This window comes from Mycteria americana, chromosome 4, assembly GCF_035582795.1.
Source record: "Mycteria americana isolate JAX WOST 10 ecotype Jacksonville Zoo and Gardens chromosome 4, USCA_MyAme_1.0, whole genome shotgun sequence".
Taxonomy (NCBI): Eukaryota; Metazoa; Chordata; class Aves; order Ciconiiformes; family Ciconiidae; genus Mycteria; species Mycteria americana.
The window spans coordinates 92509581-92530806 of NC_134368.1; the positions used below are offsets into that span (position 1 = coordinate 92509581).

Here is a 21226-nt window from a genome sequence, read left to right on the forward strand (position 1 = left end):
CTGGGTGGGAGAAACACGCTTACTGGAGCGCGCTGGTAGGGCTGCGCGTTACAAGGCAAACAGTGATGGCGATAGAATTGTACAAATATTCCGTGTAGTTAAGAAGATCTATAAATGTCTGGATAAATTGGTTGTTCACAGTGGTTTGTTGGGTTTCTTTAATCTGAAGTGTGACAGGTTGGTATTAGTCTTTTCCAAGGACCACACACATACGCTTCTGAAGAAAGTGCCCCCGTATTTAGCGTAGCCAGGCAGCTCCGTATAAATGTTCTGCTTTTGTCTATAGGGAGCCGTAGGTGCGAACAGTTTCGGAATAATCAGAGCATTGGCATCCCACAGTATTTGTCTACTGTAAAAACATATCACTGGAGATGGAAGCGAGAAAGATAAGCAGGGAAATGTAGGATCCTGTTCCGTTCCACATGACAGTTTCCTGATCTTGAACTTTATCCACCGCCTCACTCTCTCCCCCACGGAGAGATTTATATTTATATAAATATATAATAAGTAAATAAATGTAAACATAACATATGGGGAGATTTATATTTATCCCATATAAATACTGCACGTCCCTTCTCTAGCATCTGACCAGAAAAGAGGGAAAAGAACTCCATGTTGCTAGATGATCGTTGTAGGTCCCTTCCAAAGGAACTATTCTCGTTTGTTCTGTTCTAGTCTTATTTGCTCCAAACTGTCGTAATTATAAGTCAGTTCACCCCAGTTGGAAATAGGTTCAGTTGTTAGGCCCAAAAGCAATATGTAAGCATACCTTTCAAACCCCATCTTAAAGTAAAGCCTTTTCACCTTTCACCGTATAATAAGTTATTGAAAACTCGCAGATGGATGTAAAGCACAAACTCTGTGCTTAATCGGGTTTGTTGTGTTAGAGGCAAATCAGAAGGGTAATGAAGAGACTTTTACGAGACGACTTTCCTGTTTGTGGGTTTTCTGGTATTTTTATTCTCTCTTTCAGTTACTTTTCAGGAGCTGTATCGTTTTGGGATATCGTTTTGGGAGGAAAGAGTGCAAATTTGTACAAGTCCCCTCAAGGACAAAAAGGTGCAACACAATTAAAAAGTTTAGAATAACTTAAGAAACTTCAAGCTGATTCATAGTTTAATGAATGAATGCTTATAGGTGGTTAGAAATGAATCACGGATGAGGAAAGAAGAGAAACACTGTTGACAGATGAGAAGGATCAAAGGCCTTTAGTTTTCAGGAGGAGGCCTCAAAAGCGTACCTTTAACACAGAACATTTTTGTTTAGATATTCTGGTTGCTCTCTTAGAGTTTGTAAAGCAGTTTTGACGGTAGTCTCTATGCTTGCCTGTAGTTCCGTGTTGATGTATAGCTGATAATATGTGAACATTATTTATGGAGATTAATTTTATAAGCCGAAGAGCCTTGAAAGGTAGCCCTCTGTTCAACGTTGCAATTAATACTGTAACATCTGCCAGCTGTTTTAAATTATCGGATCACACTGCGCAAGTCAAGGCGTTCATTTAAAACTAGCGTTTTTGAAGGACGAGAAATCCCTTTTGCAGATGCATGACATACACTTGGTCTTGTATCTAAGCGTGGGTGCAGCGTCGAGTTGCCTTGCTGCGTGCTGGGGACAGCCTTATTTTTCTGATTGCCTCATATCTGCCCTTACCTGGCTCTCCAGACACATAAATCAGTTGTTCCAAAGGGGGATGCTGGGGATAGGGAGGAGACACGTATTCCAAGATGGTCAGATGTATCGCCAGAGATTCTTCCGGCTCTTCCTATCAACAGCGTTGATGGTGCAAAATTGCAAAATGAGCAACACATGTTTTGATGGAATTAAATGTGAAATTGGAAAAGGGAACATGTCTCAAGTATAACAAAGGCTTGCCAGATAAACCATTACACTCAAGAAATCTGCTGCTGTTAAAATAAAAAATGTTTTTTGAAAGAGTTCCATGTGGTATTGTTTCCATTTCCCACATATTCAAAAAAGAAATATCACTTGATTTCAGTTCAGTAAAAACAAACATGTGTACAGCTAACAAATACCGTTATACCTCACCTACCTACTACCCTCTGCACTCGGCGTTCCTCATGTGGATCCCAGGATGCAGGAACCCTTCTGTCTTGCAGGTCCACACTCATCCTACCAGTTCTTTTTGCTTTTTGTGTTGTGGTAGTGCGTGAAAAAGAATTGCCTTCCACCAACCTATTCTCTGTTCAGTTGGAAAATAAACCAAATAAAGGGTGAAGGAACAGAGAAGGAGCAGAGAGTAAATGGGAAGCAGGGTTTCCCAGCGACAACTGGTATAGGCAGCCATCCCGTCAGCACCTCTGTCCCCGACGGGCACCTCGGCAGCAGCAGAGGTGTTCCTCCCAGCGTTACAGCCCTAAGGCAGACAGTAATCTCTTGCAGCCGGAGCCGCTGCGGAATGTGTCGCTGCCCTCCGGGTGCCTCCGTGCCACCTTCGGCTTGCCTCGGATGGGCGACAACTAAATGGGTAATTTATTCTCCGACTTGTAGCCACCCTTCCTTAGTCAGCTTTATTTCTAGGCACAGATTTTGTTTTGCTGTTTGTTTGCTTTTGTTTAAATTATCAGATTTTTGCTCTGGAACTCCTTAGCTGTTAGGAATGAAATGGTACAGGGGTTGTCTTGCAAGAGAGAGGGCTGGCGAAGTCTGCTCTGCTCTCTGGTCGTAGCACAGAACAGAGAGGTGTGTGGTAACCAGTTTCCAGTCATCTTTCTGAAAAGCTAAACATCTGCTGTGAATATTAAGTCAAATGCATTTTGCTTTGTCTGTAGAGGTGCATCCCAAATAAAATAACATTCTCGCCCTTCCTACTTTGGTCCAGTAATTAGTGCATGGACAGTAGCATTGCAGAATGGCCAAACAAATCAACCCTTGCTTAAAAATAGGTGTCCAACGGCATTAGACTGCTTTAGGATTGTGCGCACGGGGCAGGCAGACACGGCCCGGGACCTGTGGGAAAACCCTTCTGAAGTGGCAGCAGGAGACACGGGGAATACATGAGAGCATATTGCGTGACGCTGCATTTATATCTATTTTTACTGCAACGCTGCCAAGCTTGTGTTAAGAATAGGCTGTAATATGCCATAGTTTAAGTGTCTTAACTCCTAACATAAGCCTGGCCCAAGTGAAGTTGAAAATGTTTACGTACTCTCTAAATACGTTTTTTTACGGAAATCTGTGCATGTATGTATGTTTCTATTCTTCATTTGTGGCCGCCTTTGTGTTTTTTCAGTCCATAATCTTCATTCGTGACCGAAATTCTCATCGCCAGGAAGTCTCTGCGTACATCGACTACGCACACAGACTGAGAACAGATGATTTTGAAGTCTACTTCAGTGGGAAGAAGAGACTTTTCCCTCGGAAGACTGATCTGAGGTATTTATCTTGACTTTGTTTTCATTTATTTGCGTTTAGGCAAGAGGTAGAGAAAGATTTAAATGTTTTTGAGTAAGAAGATAGCTTATGAAAGTGTTTTTCACTGAAAGGCAAATACCATGGATCAGAATTGTGGAGAACGTTGTGGAGAATGGCTTTAAGAAGGGTCCCTGTCAGATTTATTTAGTCCAGAGCATAAAACTTTACCAGGACATTACAACCATCGCCTGTCTCCGCATCTCTCGTTACCCCGAGGAGTCTGTAAATAGCGACGTGCTTTGATCAGTAAAAGCACGCTTCTGGAGATGCCACAGGTCACATAGCTGTAGTCGGCAGTTGCCAGAACATCTCTAGCTTTGCACGCTCTCCACAGAGTCCATGGGAGGATGCTTTGCTTTGAAAGTGGGCCGCCTGCAGAGGTCTTCCGGTGGTAAATAGGACGGTGGTGTTAGCTGTGACTAACGAGAAACATCATCCACGAGCTTTTTCACTGAAGAATGTACGTTCCTTAACATACATCCCGTGCCCGAGTGCCCAGAGGTATGGATATGAGAGACGTTTGTCCGCGCCCGTTGGTGACGGTTGAAGAAGCTTGGCGCAGCAAAGCTTGCGGTCCGGCTGAGGCCTGGGGCTGTGCTTAGCGCTGACGCAGTATGCGACATGGCTGACGCAGTATGCGACGTGGCGAGCAGGTGCTGCTGGCGCGCGGGAAGGGAGGGTAAGAATTTCAGTCGGCTGGTGTTGTGAGTCCCTGTCATCTCCTCTTCCCGCGTGCTAGAAGGTCACAGCTGTCAACAACCAGCTGCAACGTCACGCGCAGGTACTGTCTCCTATAAAAAGGTGTCCGGTACAAAGGAGTTAATGCCTTTTCTCCGTTTTCTGAGAGTGGTTTTCTGTAATGCAAATCGCTGCAAATACTGTTCAGTCAGATTCTGATACGAGAAAGCGAGTCGGAGCGAGAAGGCAGGAACGAGTGTTGGAGGGGACAAGAGGGCTGGGGAAGGTTTTGCGGTATTCGCTCACGGGACAGCAGATGTCAGTAATGAGGCAGAGAGACTGAAATCTCTCAGCACTACCTGAGATGGGAAGCAAAAATCCTGATTTTACTTTCTTAAAGCATAGGGATAAGCTGTTTATGACAGAGTTAAGAACAGGAGTGAACGTAACAGTGTGTCTGCTTTGCGTATTATGTCCTTCCTACATATCAGGATTTTATTAGTGACTCATAAGTAAGCCTTTTAAATCACTGCTGTCATATCCAATAAGAAATGTCACTGTTGTATCCAGTAGGTGTGCTTACTCCTGGTCATTCTGAATTGAAGAAGTCTCATTTAATGTATGCTTCACCCTCTTTTTCTTTCCCTTGTGTCAAAACTAGGGTACACTGCAAACTTCATGGACAGCTCAGTACGTTCACTACTTCTAGGGGCAGAATATAGCTTCAGGTGATATTTCATTTTAGCTCTTTGTTAAAAAAAGGGGGGGGGGGGCAGATGGAGCATTACCTACATGTGGAGTTTTATAACTAGACTGTAACCCATTCAAAACTGCATTTGAACTTCCCAGCTGAACATAAAGGGAAGTTCAGATAAAGCACATGCAGTGCCTGGAAGGCCAGTTTGTTCTATTTATATATATGCGTGAATGTATGCGCCATAGTTAATGAGGTTCCTATACAGACATATAAAAATATATATAACTATACCTATATATACTGAAGTCTTGCTACATTGTACACTGGCTAAAGAAAAAACCTTCACTTTATGGTTAAATGATGTGGTTCTTGATGCATCACACGTACAAATTGGCTTTTCATGAAAGCCCCATCACATCACAGAAAATACCTAACTACATTTGTGTATCCCATGGTCCACTGGAGTTGTCGAGCGCCCCATTTTGCATCAGTTAGGTGTCTTCGGAGCAGCGCGTTTCATTGCCACCGTGTGTCTCATGGTTAACATTGAGAATGTTATCGGACAGATGGAGGACAGGTATGAAGCAGCCCAGGAAGAAAGACTTGGCTAGTACTGTACTGATTTAAAGATTCTTGTTGGCAGAGAACTTACCATGTCCCCTGAAAACCTTTTTATTGAGTAGATAAAAACATCCTGTTTCTTGGTTGGAGTCTTAAATTTGAACTTCACCTGTAGGACTCTGTATTTGTAGTTGCATGCCAGGTTAAATACAGATTTAGGATTAGACAAGTTGTAATTACATAGGCTGTCATCAAAACTGTCTTCAGCCATTCTTCAGGAATCTAAAAAGCATTTTCTTACAGATAATTGTACATTTAATGGTCATCCCTCATCTTGGAAGTGTTGTTCCTCTGCCTTTTTGTTTTCTACCCAGCTTTTTCAAAACGTGTCAAGAATGCTGTTTGTGAATGGAGATAATTTGACTGTACGTATAATTTTGTGCCTTCAGCTTTGAATCTCTTGTCGAGCTCTGAATCGAAGTCTTTTCATCACGTTTTTCTTCCCAGGATACTTAGGCGTTTAGGCAGGTATAAAAATGTCAAACTATAGATGGCGTCTCTACTTCTCAGGCTGAAAGACTTGGTGAGTATTTCTGTCAAAAGCAGTTGTTCCTAGAAGTCGTCACACCAGTTTATGTTGTTCCAAAATGCTGCCTTCTTAAAGGAGGAGTCAGTTTGGGAAACTGCCTCGCTCAGAGCTTAACGAAGCCCTTACTCTTGGTCGTATTTACTCTTAGTCCCTTGGGAGATTGTAAATCTTGGATTTTGCAGGAGAGGTTAGTATCTTGTGCAGAGCTATCAAATTATCTTTTAAATATGGAAATCCATACTTTGCTGCAACACATTTTTTCCTTAGCTGTCTGAGGCTGTCATAAGATATTAAACTTGATCTTAAGTACCCTCTGAATCAGATTCTTGTTCACAATACAAAGTAAAAATACTGTACAATGAAGTTTATGTGATGTTCATACTTTAAATCTGGTGGGTAATATCAGAGGCTCTTGTATTTGATCTACATGGTTCCTCTGAGTGTTTTTGCCATTTTATTGCACTGCCCTATGGAGGGAGTATTATTTATATGATATAATCCTCATTTGGTTCCAGTTTATTAAATGAAAGGAATGTGTTAGGCAGTAAGTTCTTAAGAGGTCTGGAATCTGGACTGTAATTGAATCCATTCTCTCTCAGCTAATTTATGTAATCTGATGAGAAACAAGCGTAATACAATTTGTTCAAAGAAAATGGAGAACGTTCACTCTGTGGAACCATACCAAAAAGTTCTCTGAATGAAGAAGCACAGCAAAAGACAAAGTTCGGGCTCCCTTCTGTCTGATCAGCCATACTTTGAGCGTCTCTCCTAGTGAATGAGGATGACGTGAATGTCTTGCGGGAGAATCGTACTGTTTCAATTTTGTGTGAACTCCTGCCCTGGTTTTTCATTAGTTTTCTGTGGCAGCATGCTAGATACGGTATTTTTGATACTGTACACTGTAGCGTTTTATCCTCGCGCTTGGCCTGTGGTTGCAGCGTTTTCATTTCTTCTTACTAGTGTGCACATTCTTTTCTAAAACAGAGCCAGGTAAGGAGCTATTTACTGTAGAACATGGGCCCTAGATTTTCCCCTGAACTAATGGTCTGAAATCACTTACTTCATCAGCAGTGAAACTCGTTTGGTTTTGGCCCTGGCACGCATCAGTCTGAGCATGGGAGGTCCGGCATTCAGGGCTTTGTGGTGATGCACCTTGTCTGCGATAGAAGTGCATCATGACACACGGGTGCTTTCAGACACGGCATGTTGTTCTTTGTTATTGGCAAGAACCATCCCATCAGCTTCTGCCCTTCTCCTCTTGTAGTTCAGCTGTGGTCTGTTTTGGCTGCAGGTGGGTGCAGCATTTGGCAGTCATTAATTAACTGGGGTTGGAATTCCCTCCCATTTTATTGTCAGGTATATTCTAAGATACCATCTGTTAATCTGTAAAGACCTGTAGGCCAGATCATGGCCAGCATACGTTCCCAAGCATGGGGCATGAGGCAACTTCTCCCTTCCCTGCTGTACCCTGCAGCTTTGCGAGCAAGTTGCAGAAGAGCACTGCTCCTAACCCCCTTACCCAGGCGAGAGCTGAGAGGGAAGAAGTCGCCTTTTCGCATTTTGCAGCGCGGGCAGTCCTGCCGTGCCGGGCAGAAGATGCGCAGAGAACAACTTCTCCCTTGAGGAGCGGTCCCGCCGTGCCGGGCAGAAGACGTGCAGAGAGCTTCTCCCTCGAGGAGCAGGCAGTGGGAGCCCAACCAACCTCCAGCTGCGCCCCATCTGTGCCCCAGGAGCAGCGAGGCAGCGGCGACCCACATGCAGGGGTTGCGGTAACCCCGGAATCCAGCCCAAAGCCTCTGGAAATCGTTGCTCCCCAGCCAGGGCACGCTCGGTGGCTGCCTGTAAATTAATTGATTATAGCAGCTAGAGGTAGGAGCAGGTCACCGACAGCAGGCAGCATGAGCCTGTGCTTGATGCCACCTGTAACTGTGGATCTCCTTCCAGCTTTCAGGGAGCAGGACGTTGAATGGGTGTTAGAGGGCAACAGGCTGTATTTGTTTTGGTGTTTTCTGTTTTGTTGATCAGGAGGGGGTTTTTTGCAAGTATAACAGGAGGTTGTCCTCGTGTTGGAAGAGCCGCAGTTAGCTATTTCTCCATTTGCCCTGGTGGCGTGTTTGCTTCCGTTGGCTCTGAAAGGGAAACCCTCCAGTAACTCCCTTTGGCGTACATCTGCAGACCCCATTCATCGTCCGTTTGGCGTCTCACTGTCCAGCTACCCCAGCTGAGGCAAGAGAAGTCAGCTTCTCAAGCAGTGTGGAATGCCTGCAAATCAGAAGCTCGTTAGTGTCTCTAAGGATTGAATGCTATGGATACAGACCGCCCGTTAAGTCCAAGCTTCGTTTCAGGAAAAAGGTGAGAACATCCCGAGTTTCCAAAATGTGCCATCTCCAGTCTTGGAGAGGATGAGGCAGATTCCACCCCCTAATTTGCAGGGATTGCCACCCTGCTAGTAATAATACAGTGGGAAAGAATTCAGGGTTGAGAAGAAGAGAGGTATTTTTAAGGTTCCAATTTCGTAAGGACTTTGCCATGCCTGATAAATTTCATTGGATTTCTTAGAAAAGAGATACTGGTTTCAAGCAGTTTGACGACAGCAATACTTTGTTTTATAGTTCACAAAAAGTAGATAGGGGTTTTTTTCAGTTGTTTGTCATCATACTTAACGTTTACAAAACCACCTGGGTCTTTGGTTACAACTGTGTTGGGTGTTCGTTGACCAATATCCCAATAATACCACGCCAGTTGCTGTTTACACTTTGGGGAAATGGGTGGCAAAGGGTGCGCAAGTAGGGAGCCCAGATGAGGACGAAGCCAGTGAAGGCTGGTTTCGCTCCAGGCGTGTTGCCTGGAGCCCTTCTCTAGCCATACGGGGGGAAAAAATGTTCTTCTCGCTGTTTATCTGTGACTCCAGAGTCCTTTCCTTGCATAGTGGTGTTCATTATGTATGAAACTTGGTGCCCCAATTCACAAATAGCGTGGCCTGATTCTTTTTGATTTTCAGTACCTGCACAGTTGTTGCTTTCAGTAGTGTTCATGGCTTAGTCAGCCACCTGTTAGGTTCCTACTAACGCACGTTGCTGTCTCACGTTCAGCATCCAGGACTTTTCCTCATAGCGTTCAGCTCTTTTGGAGATGAAGCGATGCCTTTGTGCCGACAGGAGGAGCGGCAGTGCAGAGGTCCAGGGGATGATTCTTAACCGCCGCTTAGGTATGCGAGGCAACGGAGAGCAAGTGGCAGGTAGACGCGTAGGTAGGAAGGAGAGTACGTTCAGACTTGACGTTCGCATGTGTGAGAAGAAAATTCCATTGCTGCCAACTCAGTAAATGTTTAATTTGGAGACGTATGTTTCCGCATCTGGCTTGTATTTAAATACAGCAAATATTACTTTTCACTTTCAATTTCTCTCTTTTTTTTCAATTGAAACTTCAATCTCATAAGAAAGATTAAGTCTCTTAAGAGGAAAGATTGGCTTTTTAAAGCTTTGAACAAGCTAAGTGTATACATTTGAAGTAGGGAAATGGAAACTACAAATCGCTAAAATCTTAGGAGCGAAAAAATTGTAACACGGGGAAAGGCTACCTCGCCCTCCTTGTCAGTGCAGTCGTACTATCAGCTGAAAGAACAGAACAGTAGGAAAAACCTCTCGGAAAACAGAAATTGGCCAAGCATTTGTCTGGAATGTGATTTGGGGTGAAGCTTCCGTGCGCGATTTGAGAATAAGAAATGTTTCACGGCTGTTTACGCGTGAAGACGGTGTTATAGTACACAGACAGATGCATGAGGCGGTCAGACCTAAACGCGGCAGCTCTTTCTCCTCTTGCTGATTCCTGAACGGAAAGGGAGCAGTTTTGCAGTAATTCCCTGTGCGTTCACCCATTCCAAGAGAGCTCTGCGGCCACGAGATCAAATCCTTTACAGCTTGCCTCACCAGATAGCCACGTATCTTCCTACCAGCCTCAGTTCTCTCTTAATGTGGACCAGAAATGATACTGAATTAATCTTTGCAATGCTGACAGTAGATATGTGCTGGTGCTGTCGGGCTGGTTTTTATCAAGCTGTTCTAAATCGTCCCGTTGTTTGCGTAAGATGTGCCAGTCAGCGTGCCGCAAACCCAGCCACATCTCCTGCATGGAGAATGTGCCTAACCCCCTCAAGCTGCGTTTTTAAAGGCCCCTTTAAGGTGCCCACCAGAATGGGCTTCCCGGCATGGCTGCAGTGTAATTAATATTAGAAACAATAACAGCTAATGGGTGAGGTCCCAAACAAGGGACCTAATTAGGCATTCACTTAACTGCTTCCTTATTTAGAGAAACACTTGAAGCATGTATTGACATGCTTTTCCAAGCAAAAAAACTGAGTAAGGACCCTAGGTTGGGGCTTTCATTACCGATGTGTTTGCACGTAAAACGTTAAGAAGCACCTAAGTTAAAATGCGGTGCGCCGTGATTAGTTGCACTGTTTATTTAAAATTCGTGTTAGAAGGAACGCGTGTGGGAAGCGCGGAGGGAGAGGAGCTGAGGCAGCGCCGAGCCAAGCGCAGCGCGTCTCCCATCTCGGGCAGCAGGCCTGGCCACGCGGCATAACCTGAACGCGTCTGCTCGGGCTCTGCAAGCGTAGCTTCGCTTTGCGTTGTGGTGGCTGGTCCGGGTATTGCTCGTGAGTAGTGGACATCAAAGGGGTGCTTATAACGAAGCTGCAGCATCCCATAGTTTTGCGAGTACTTTTCTGGAAACTCCGTGCTTTTGGTTTGTTGTTCGGACATACGAACGTCAGCCAGAGCACTGTGTGCTGATCCCCAGGCAGCGTGCCGCTTGTGCCACACATGGGTGTCCGAGAAACCACCTTTTCCTTCTAGTTAGACCAGGAAATAGCTGTGGCTGAAGTCGGTATGTCCAGATTTTTTAATGGATGGTTGTATGGAATAACTCGTACTTTCTTCAGTTGCCAGCTATATCCTAGTGAAAACGATGGCAAAATTCTCCTGCACTGCCTTGATAAGTAATGGTATTGCTTTGGTTGCCAGCTGCTGTAGGTAAAGCTGTGCGTTCGTGGCAGACAGCGTTCAAGTTTAACCGGAGAATCGCTACGTCTTGCCATAAACAGAATTTCTCCCTAACGCGTAGCAGGGCGAAGCCCCAGCCCCTGTGATAGATAGCCCATACCTGTGCCTGGCCTAAGACACCAGAGGTTGTTTCTTTGATGATTAACTTCAGGAACCAGAATTAATACCGAGGGAGGGATCTGTTTTAACTCCTTGGAAAAACTTTCCCTAAAACTTCCCAAACTGTTATTTGGAAAAGACCTAGTACCTTTAAAATGTTGGGGGGCGGGGGGGCGGAGAGAGGGGGAAGGGAGCAGGGGGAGACGGAGAATAACCCCTAATGGGCTCGGGATAACTCGGCGATTACTGGCTTTTGTGGCTGCGTGTTTCAAGCTCTCTTGTCTGAGCTATGTAAATAATTAAAGATCCAACGAGGGATGGATATGCAACTGGATTTCCCACATCCTTGGTGAGGTCTGAGCAATCAGGGTCTTGAAATAAACATTTGGTTGAAAAATTCCTTAGTACCCCGAACTGAATCTACTTATCTCCTGTGCTGCAGCAGAGGTCTGCAAGTAATTTGATCATGTACAAAAAAGTATTTCCAGTTAAAAGTTCTTGTTCAGTATCACTGTCTTTTCCCTTATTTTTGGATTATTGTGATGCCACGTGTTTGTCTTTTCTCCTCCGTTGATGCCAGTTAATCTTTCTTTGTACGGAAATGTCTTACGCTTCTAATCCTTCACTGCTCATCCTTAGATCTCATCAGTGAAAAGTAAGCATTTACATAAAAATCAACAGCGTCTTAGAGGATCTTCTTTTCTGGCCGTAATGGTCATGTGAAAGATACTTCATCAAAACCAAGTTAGTGTAACTGCAGTCATTTTCAGGTTGCTTGTACAAGTATTCTTAAAAAGGAACATGCGCTTCATAAGCAATGTACACTGACTGTACCACTTCTGCATGCCACTGTATCGCAGTACTTACAAGCTTTAAATCTGCATCTCTTAAGGGATATTAGGAAGGTAAAGAAACCCAGCTCCTGGCTTCTAGCAGAGATCTGCGTGGATAAATAATATATTTCTCTGTGCTTCTCTTGATTACTTAAAAAAAGGGGGGAAGAATCTTTTTTTTTTTGTCTGTTTGCACTACAGAGTTCATATTTTTGTTTGTGAAAATCTTTATATGATACACAATAGTGATTTTATTTTCAAAATATCCTGAAGGCATCCGTGCTTATGGGGAGCAGATGGAAGTCTGGTTTGTGAGTCAGTAAGCCTTCAGGAGAAAGCCTGAGGGTTGCGTTTCAGACTCATCTACCCCAAGACAGGGCAGCTTGCTTGATGCCAACAGGAGCTATGCCAAGGAGGAATAACGTGTCTCAGATGTAAAATACTGCGAATGTTAAAAAGTGTGTCGTGTCCTTTTTGACGGTTTTTTTCCCTGTCATCTGACATACACCTCCCTTCTCTTCCTCCACGAAATAAGTGTATGGCTTCGTTTTCCTCGTCTTTAGTTTTGTTGTAAATCTTCTCCCATTTTTCCTGGTCTCTGAATTTCCTCGATTCCCCCTGCCTCTGTGTCCCTTCTCACTCACAGAGAGCTCACAAAATTGGACGTTCCTCTGGGAAGCCTCGTAACAATTCTTTGCGTCTGCGTTTTTCCTGGAAACGAGGATCTCGCAGGGTCAGAGCCCCCTCGCGTGCTGTCCGACGGCGGGCTGTGGTGTGACGGCGGCAGCGGCACGGCTCTCGCCTGGGGGTGCCACGGTGCCGTTTCGGCAGCGCAGGAGCAGCGCTCCCTGGTTGCAGGGCTCGCAGCTCGGGTCGCGGTGGCCGCTCGGTGTGACTCTCGGGGCTTTCATTTTCCCTTTTATCCCAGGCTTAATGGTTGAGTGGCAGGGAGTTCCCACGCTTTTCCAAGTGAGCCCAGTGGGCCTTGTTCAGTGCAATCCGAGTCTCGCAGCCCCAGTAAATTCTTCTGGTGCTTTTCCAGGGGTTGAAGTATGAGACCAATTTGAGGAAATAACGTGATGCGCTGCAGTAGTAAGGATACCATACATATGCACGTGATGACAACTTCGCTGCAGGTACTCGATGGGTCCCACAGGCTATTTTTATTATGTCTCTCAAAATGACCACAAGCTAGGAAAGTGACTTAATTCCTTTCACTGATAGGGCGTTTTTGGAGGGTATGTTTTTCCTCCGCTATGAGTTTTAAACAGGCTATCCCCCCTCCTGCCGGCCCCCTTTCTTGATTAATGCCTGGAGACTATGGATTTAGAATGACATTCCAGGCTGATCTAGTAACAAGGTTTGGACGTGAAAGCTGCACGTGTCGAGCCAAGCTGGAGTCCTCGCAATGCCAGAAACGCATTGTTTCAGCGCTCTGTCTGGGCAGTGCACCTGCACCTATGCGCTGGAGCTGCTGCCGGGGAAACCTTCCTGCGTTCCCGCTTCTCATTACATCCCCCGATCAAAATGTTCTTTGTAACGACATGGTATCTGGCTAGCTCCCTCTTCTGCGCTGGTATACCCTGAGGTTTGTGGGATACTGCTACCACGCTCTCCAAGATGTTCAAAAGCTCGGATAAACATTTGGTAATATGGATTTATGGCCTTCAGTGCACAGGCAGATCACACATGTTGTAACCACACTGAAAATATTTCCTGAAGAACAGCAGGAGAAAGGGTGGGAGAAGCATGGGCTATCATTTAAGGTGGGGAAGGAAAGCTAATTCTTCTGTTCTTAACGCTCTTTGGAGCTAATGATACCGTTTGAAGAGCTTACTAGAATTATTGAGGTAAGGAGACACGCTTTTTTTCTTTTTGTAATGGAATGTTCAAATTATTTCTCACATCATATAATCCCACTTATACCATACAATGCTACAGCATATAATCCCAACCTTTTCAGCCCAAAACTGATGCAGAAGTCAGAATTTTCACAACATTTGACATTTTTAATGAAAAACCCACAATTGATTAATCAGACCTCTCGCATCTGCTAAAATAAACAAGGAAATAGAAAATATTTTGATAACAGAAGCCCTATTATTTGTTTAAATAATGCGACACTGAACACCGAAGCAGGGATAAAGAATGGGCGTGCTAGTTCTGATCCATAAATTCCTGGGTGGCTTCAGACCTGCGTGTCTGAGAGGACGAGACGCAGTCTCCATGTGAGAGCGTGATGTTTGTCTCGCTGACCTTGCATCAGATGACCCTGCACAGATGGACGGGGAGGCCGTTTTGGTGGAGCCTGTTTGCCATGGAAGCCCCTTCCGTCGTCTGCAGGGCAGAGGAACGGTGACAGCCCTTGGCTTCCAAGCGTGCCGGCAGCAGGGGCACAGTTAAAGCTTGGAGCTGTTACGGGCCGTGATTTGCCAGGGTGTCTGCAGTTTTGCCGGAGCATATTTGCATATCTTTAATAGATGGGTGTTGATAGGCTTCCTTCTTTAGTTCTACGGTAATTTTCCATGATGTTCACATTTCCACTTAAACGCTGTACGTGCCTACAAATAGCTTTTGATGTATGTGTTTCTCGCAAAATTATAACTTGACATAAAATACTGAGGTATAACATGAATTATGGTGTCTTCTGTATTTGTGAAATTCTGTCTTGAAGAAGACGGCTGACAGATTTTAAAACAAATGTACAGGAGGCAGGAGTTGTGGTAGCGTATAGCTCTAGTTGGATGCATAGGAACTGGTAAGTTTTCTCAACTTTAGGTTGAGAATATTCCTTTTTCTTACTGTTGGACATGTGTTGTGGTTTAGCCCCAGCCAGCAGCTGAGCCCCACCCAGCCGCTCGCTCACTCCCCCCACCCCAGTGGGATGGGGCACAGATTGGAAGAGTAAAAGTGAGAAAACTTGCGGGTTGAGATAACAACAGTTTAATAATCGAAATAAAATAAAATAGTTATAATAATAATAATAATAGAATATACAAAGCAAATGATGCGTGATGCAATTGCTCACCACCTGCTGACGGATGCCAGGCAGTCCCTGAGCAGCGGCCCCCTGCCCAGCTTTCCCCCAGTTTCTATACTGGGCATGACATCATATGGTATGGAATAGCCCTTGGGCCAGTTTGGGTCAGCTGTCCTGGCCGTGCCCCCTCCCAGCTCCTTGTGCACCCAGCAGAGCATGGGGAGGTGAAAAGCCCTTGACCAGTGTAAGCACTGCTCAGCAACAGCTATAAAACACTGGTGTGGTATCAGCATTATTCTCATCCTAAATCCAAAACACAGCACTACACCAGCTACTAGGAGGAAAATTAACTCTATCCCAGCCGAAACCAGGACGACATGGCAATGTTCTGTTCTATATACGACACACGTATCACATTTCCAGTACTCTAAAACATTCAACTACGTTAAGCAGATGTGGAAAAACAATGATTACATGAGTTATAATATTTGAGAATCCAGCTCAAAACATTAGGGAGGGGAACAACGTATCTATGTTTTTTAATTCAAAACTGCTAGAAAGTTATTAGCTTGCTCTAAGTCAGATTTTCCCATTGTTAAACCATTGCGCTATTCCAGTGTTTTGGGAAGCAATTAATCTTCATCTTTTCTTGTGTACGCCCCGCATATACTGTCTTCAGAGAGAGATGTTTCTGAGAACTTTTTTGGTAATTGTTTTGCGAAGTTCTGGTCTCTCTCTTCTGTCCATCGCAGTTTGTAATGTCGCCGTCTGTGCTGCCTGGTAGGCGGATGTTCCCCATCACTGTCGCATTTCTGCTTTTCCCCCTGTCACTTGATCCCTTTCTACGTTAGATGACGATTGTTGCCTTTTCTTGCGGTCTTACAACTGTTGTTACCTACCCGTTAGTTAAAATCAGAATAAGCTTACTGTAGCTCTCAAGGAACTCTATGGCTGTGTTCTTTTGCTAAGTATGTAAAAGACTTTGCTGTCTCTGTTTTTACACTGTGAAATGCCACACATACTTAAATGAGAGTTGTTCTTACATTGCTCCTAAATGAGAGGCAACTTCCCAGGATTTTAAGATGGTGATTCTGAATATCCTTCTTTCAAAAGGAAGCAGCAGCTTTGGCCTAAAAGGGAGTTTTTGCATTCACCTCTCTGGAACAGGGTTTTATTCCTGTGTAACGTGGAGATATGTAAAAGGCAGGTGAGGCTGCTCTCACTGGAGCTTTGTCCTGGACCTGACTGAGATCAAGGCTATTTAACTTCTTCTTTTCTTTCTCTTAGAATCACAGTCTTTTTCAGACATCAAAGCATTGTGGTCTTGGAGGATGCACAGGAGATGGGATCCACTCCCATTCTCTGAATACTGCAAAATCCACTCTTTAGAGTATTTCTTAAAACATGTAAAAGCGATAAATGTGGGACAAAAGTTCAAAACAACAGGGTTTTTTCTACTAGCAAACTGATGAGGGTACTGAACCAGTTTCCAGGAAGCCTTCATCTACACTTCAGGCTTTACCGGCTGTTTATTTCTCCTCATTACTGTGCTAGTGTTCTTCCTAATAATTGTTCTGTATTTTTTTTTCTTGCTATGATTTGGACAAGTTCAAACCATTGGCTTGATACTCCTTACTTTACAATGCTTTCATTTGGAACAAACACGAAAAATGATCTTTTGACCTGTGAAAATCACCACTTTTCACAGTTAGTGAAGAACTGGGATTATTATTTCTGTATTTTTTTCCATCTCTGGCTTTTGATCATTGCACTTGCATCTAAATTCTGTCCAACCTGTTTTCCTAACGGCACTGATGTTTGACACTGAGCAGTGTCTCAGCCAGATGCCTCAGACCCAATTTGCCATTGTTGTAGCATTAATGAAAGTCTCAGGTTTTATCTCCCATGCCCACCAGTTAAATGGCTTTGACTGTTTTCCTGAGCGTTCGTTACAATCTGTGCCAACAATCGCCAGTTTATTGTTTAGCAAACACCGTTAAACTTTTCTGTTTTAAGTAACTGTAAACATCCCAGCAGTATGTGAAAGACTGTAGGGAAGGAACTTTTCATCATCTTTTGAAAGCGTGTCAGACCTTAACGAGGAGTGCAGCAGCCTTGGGAGAAGATCTTCCCCTTGATTCCAGTGGGACTAAATTTACAGCTTCAACAGGAGCCACGCTGGTGGTATCGCACTTGGCAGGTTTTGAAGCAGATCACAGTATCTATTTGTTTGATATTATTTGTGATAATCTTCTCGTGTTATGTCCTGGGGTGCATATCTCATGGAAAAGATGGGAATTTTCAAGCTTCCGAACTGATACTCTGTCAGAAAGTTAGTGAAATTAGGCAGTGTAAAATTCAGAAAGCCAGCCAAGTCACACAGGAAAGTCCAATTAAAACTCTAGCATTGGGGCATCTCAGCCATAGTGCCACTGCCCCTCTTTTTGGATGGGATGTTTTAGGTAGTTTCACATTTTCAGTGTTACGATACCCTCGATACTGCATATTGCTACATTTTGGTGGACATATATGCAGAAAGAGTGAAGTACGCCCTTGTTGCAGGCTGCGAGTAGTAAGCAGAAAAGGTTGATCGATGTCAGGTAGAAAAAAATCGCTTCTAAGTTGTAGCTTGCTGAGGAGGTTGTTGCAATTGTTCTTTATCTATAGTATACAGTAATACCCTCTTTACGTCTGCATATTGAAGGCAAACAGGGAGAGCGATTTTCTTAAAAACTGTATTGCTGATTTGGTTTGTTCAATAAGTTCGTTCTTTATAGGGCTACAGATTATGCAGTCATTGAAACTGCCATACTAAGCGTACACCTTCTGGATATCTGATTCTTCAAACCTTACAGCAAGGTGTGGTCCGTGGTCCGCTGTTTACCTAAACAGTCTTTTCTGGAACGGTTGTAGTAACTACAGCCCCAGTAGTCCTACATATCAGTTTATCCTGTTTTGAACAGATTCTATCATTGTGCATAACGACATGTCCTTGCTTTGTTTGCTTCCTGTGACTCAAATAACCTCAGGTGGTTTGCAGGTCACGAGAGCAACACTTACCATGGCCAACTTGCTCCCTTCGTGACGCTTTATCGGCATCCTCTCTCCGTCACGTCAGATCCGTGATTTGTGTCCTCACCTGCGAGGCCCTGCACGTTCTTTCAGACCGCTTGCCCTGTGTCTTACGTGCCCTCACATACAACCACACAAAGTTCTCCTTCAACGTCTCTCTTTTTTTCCTAGTTTTCCTGCTGTCTGCTGTTAACATGTACGACCTCTTCCTGGAAGGGTTTTCCTGACCCAAGCACGTGCAGAGCTTTCAGTGCACCGTGTAGTCCTGTGGTATTCAATGTGTTTCATGTACTTTGAGGAACTGGGGCCTCCATCCTTTTTATCCCTCTAGATTTCGAAGAGGTTCTGGCTATAGACTGTTTCTCATTTGAATATGCAAGTAGATGACAGAGTTTGACTACCCTAGTTATACGCGTTTGTCTCGTATGCATGAGCTTCGCAGTCAGAATACAAGCTGTGAACCTACTGTAGAGAAGAGAGCGGGAATGTGAATGCTCTGTATGCCAGTTTGCTTCATTAACATCACAGCTCTGCGGCCTTGGTTGGATTGAAATAGAGAAGTTGCCTGCCCGATGCGCTGTCGTCTCTTTGCTCTGTGGCTAAACGTACATTTGAATTAGATATGTCAGTCTCCCAGATCGATAGGACGTTGGTGATTTGCAAGCATTAAAAAACCATTGTTTTCAATAGTTATGTTGATTTCCGCTATTCAAGCTGTCTGTTGCTGTGCGTCACACCAGTAGCTGATATGTGTGTAGCAATAGGTTATATCAAATGTTTAGCAGCAAAGAGAATACAGGCACTGCCTTTTCCTGTACCACACATTCAACCAAAAGAAACCCATGGCTCATACCGTTAGGTGTGGTGCTTGCCAGGCCAGTGTTTGCAAGATGTGGTGCCTAAGTTAAACCTACTCTTTTTAAAGTAACTAAATTACTTACTTTTTAAGATTTTGTTTTTACACTACTAGCTGTTAGTAATTCTCCCCAGACTTAGCAGTCTCCTGGGTGCTCTGGTCCTGCCAAATCCTAGCAAAACACATCTTTTTCTTAACTAGTATTGGCAAGCTGGAAACTGCAAAGCCGATTTTGCAGCAGTTTTTACATCCTGAACCCAGAGTTTGTAATCCAGAGGTTTTCTGAGGATGAGTTTTACAACAGCCCTTCGGATCTAATAAGCTTAGGCGTGGCTCTGCAAAAGACCTTTTTCCTCAAGACAGGCTAGTCCTTTCCTGAAAAGCTGGCATTTTTGCTACTTGAAGGGAAGTTAAGTTGCTCGAGATGGAAACCGCTGATGCATTCTCATCTCTCCCATTCCTGTGTATTCGAAAGCTGAGGTCACTGTGATACAGATAAAATGCTGAGCATATTGGGGCGCGGGGGGGGGCAGGAGGCAGTTGTAGAGCAATATTTTGAAAACATGCCTAAATATTTAAGATTTGTCTTCTAAATGTTTGTATAGTTGGCAACGTTTGAAGAATATGAGACTTGTTGTGCGACACCTTGCAGAAAACAGCAAGGCAGGCCAATGCCCCACCTCCACGGTGCCCGAGGTAGCGCTCAGCAATTTCAGTCTCCTAGCCCAAGGTGCGCGGGGAGCGGGGCTCTTCGCAGGGGCTGAGGTTTTCCATGTGCCGTTTTCCAGTTCCAGTGGGAAAGATGCATCTAAATGTCCCCAGGTCACTTGGAAATTGCAGCCTTAATCATTCAGCAGACTGGCTGCTGTGAGGATTCCCTCAGTGCCCAAGCTATTAGGATTTCAAAGGCTTTGCCTTAGCGAGGTCTGGGAAGGAGGAGAGAATCCTTTCCAAGCCTTGAAGGTTGGCTGTCTCCCCTGGCTTTACCTCACACCACTAAAGTGAAATACTGGGGAAAAGAAATGTTCATTTTTCATAAAAGTATTATTTTTCCTCAGTTCAGCTGATAATTAGAAGTTTTAGCACATGGTTTTATAGACGAATTCTTTCTGGACTCAGCCTGAGGAGATTACAGTTGGAAAGGAAGAAGACCCTTTGAAAGAAACCACAGGAAGAAAGGCAGAAAATTAAGCATGCTTTTAATACATGCCTGCAGAAAAATCCATCATTTCATCTCAGATGCTTAATCAAACTTTGATCAAGAGGCTAATTTATTCATGAACATCAACCCCGCTTCCTTCAGAAGGGAAGACTTTGGAGAAGCCGGCCCAGCTCCACAAATACGCGTATCCAAATCGATAATACACGATACCTTGACGTTTCCTTTCCTAGCTCGCCTACCTGTCTAGTTGCCATTTAGCCCCTTCAGGTCTTCCTGCTCACCGTGGCTTATAATGGCTCTGATCCAGCAAAGCACCTAAGCACTGTTCTCGGTGCAACTTCGGCACACAGCTGAAGGTCGTGTTTTTAAAAGTGTTAAGGTGTAGGCAGGTGCCCGGGGGGATTTTGAAAAACCCGTGGAAGCTCCCTGCGGTGCACCCCGCCTACTACAAGAAACCGTCAGGCTTTGGGAATCTGTCTTGGCACTTACCTGCGTCTTTGGCACCTGAAGCAACTGGCTGAATGATAGCGCAGGGCTGCAGTTGTTCATCATGCTCTGGCTTTTTGTTCATGGAAGAGGAAAGCTAATAAGTGAACCTACGTGACCACCAGACAAAGGCTCTACTGTGATGCCTTTCTTGGTTTCTAGGTCGGCCTTTGCTAGAAATTCCCCTCAGATAATCAGATAATAAATCTTGCCCTAAGATTTGATTCTTTTCTGAGGAAGATTCAGTGATCTCCTCTCCCGTCTCACTGCTGCTCATCACGTACTCCTTTTTCTGCCGTGGTGAGGAACTAGTTTCGGTAAATCCATAGTGAACGAACTTGAGGTCCCCTGTTCTCCAGAGACCGTTGTTCAGAACCTTAGCTGGCCACACCACCTGGTGTGGGACAGGGACAGAGTGACCCCTGCGTGCATGTTTTTGTAAATGGTGCTTGCTTTGTTTGCTTGGTTTTGTTGCGTTTTAACACCCAAGGCCTGGCTAGGAGGGAAACGTTTATGACTGAGATTTTTATTTTTATAGGCTGGGGTTTTTGGCTGCCATCTGAAGACACTCTGAAAAGGCACATTAGGAAAAAAAGGAATTACTTGACTGGCTGACTGCTGTTGCACTCGCCCGGTACTGGTATGCAAAAGAACAGGGACTCTGGTTTGGTATGTTGGTCTATCAGCTACATGCAACTTCCAACAGGCCTCAGTG

The 21226-nt window shown here is 44.5% G+C and overlaps 1 protein-coding gene across 1 annotated transcript in view; it reads left to right on the plus strand.

The window, feature by feature from the left end:
• The window catches only part of BMP3 (bone morphogenetic protein 3), a 293614-nt gene that overhangs the window by 222279 nt on the left and 50109 nt on the right, over nucleotides 1-21226 (plus strand). Inside the window, exon 4 of the mRNA XM_075501377.1 lies at nucleotides 3254-3396. The gene's annotated coding sequence lies outside the window, so the exon portion shown is untranslated. The remainder of the gene's footprint in view (nucleotides 1-3253; nucleotides 3397-21226) is intronic.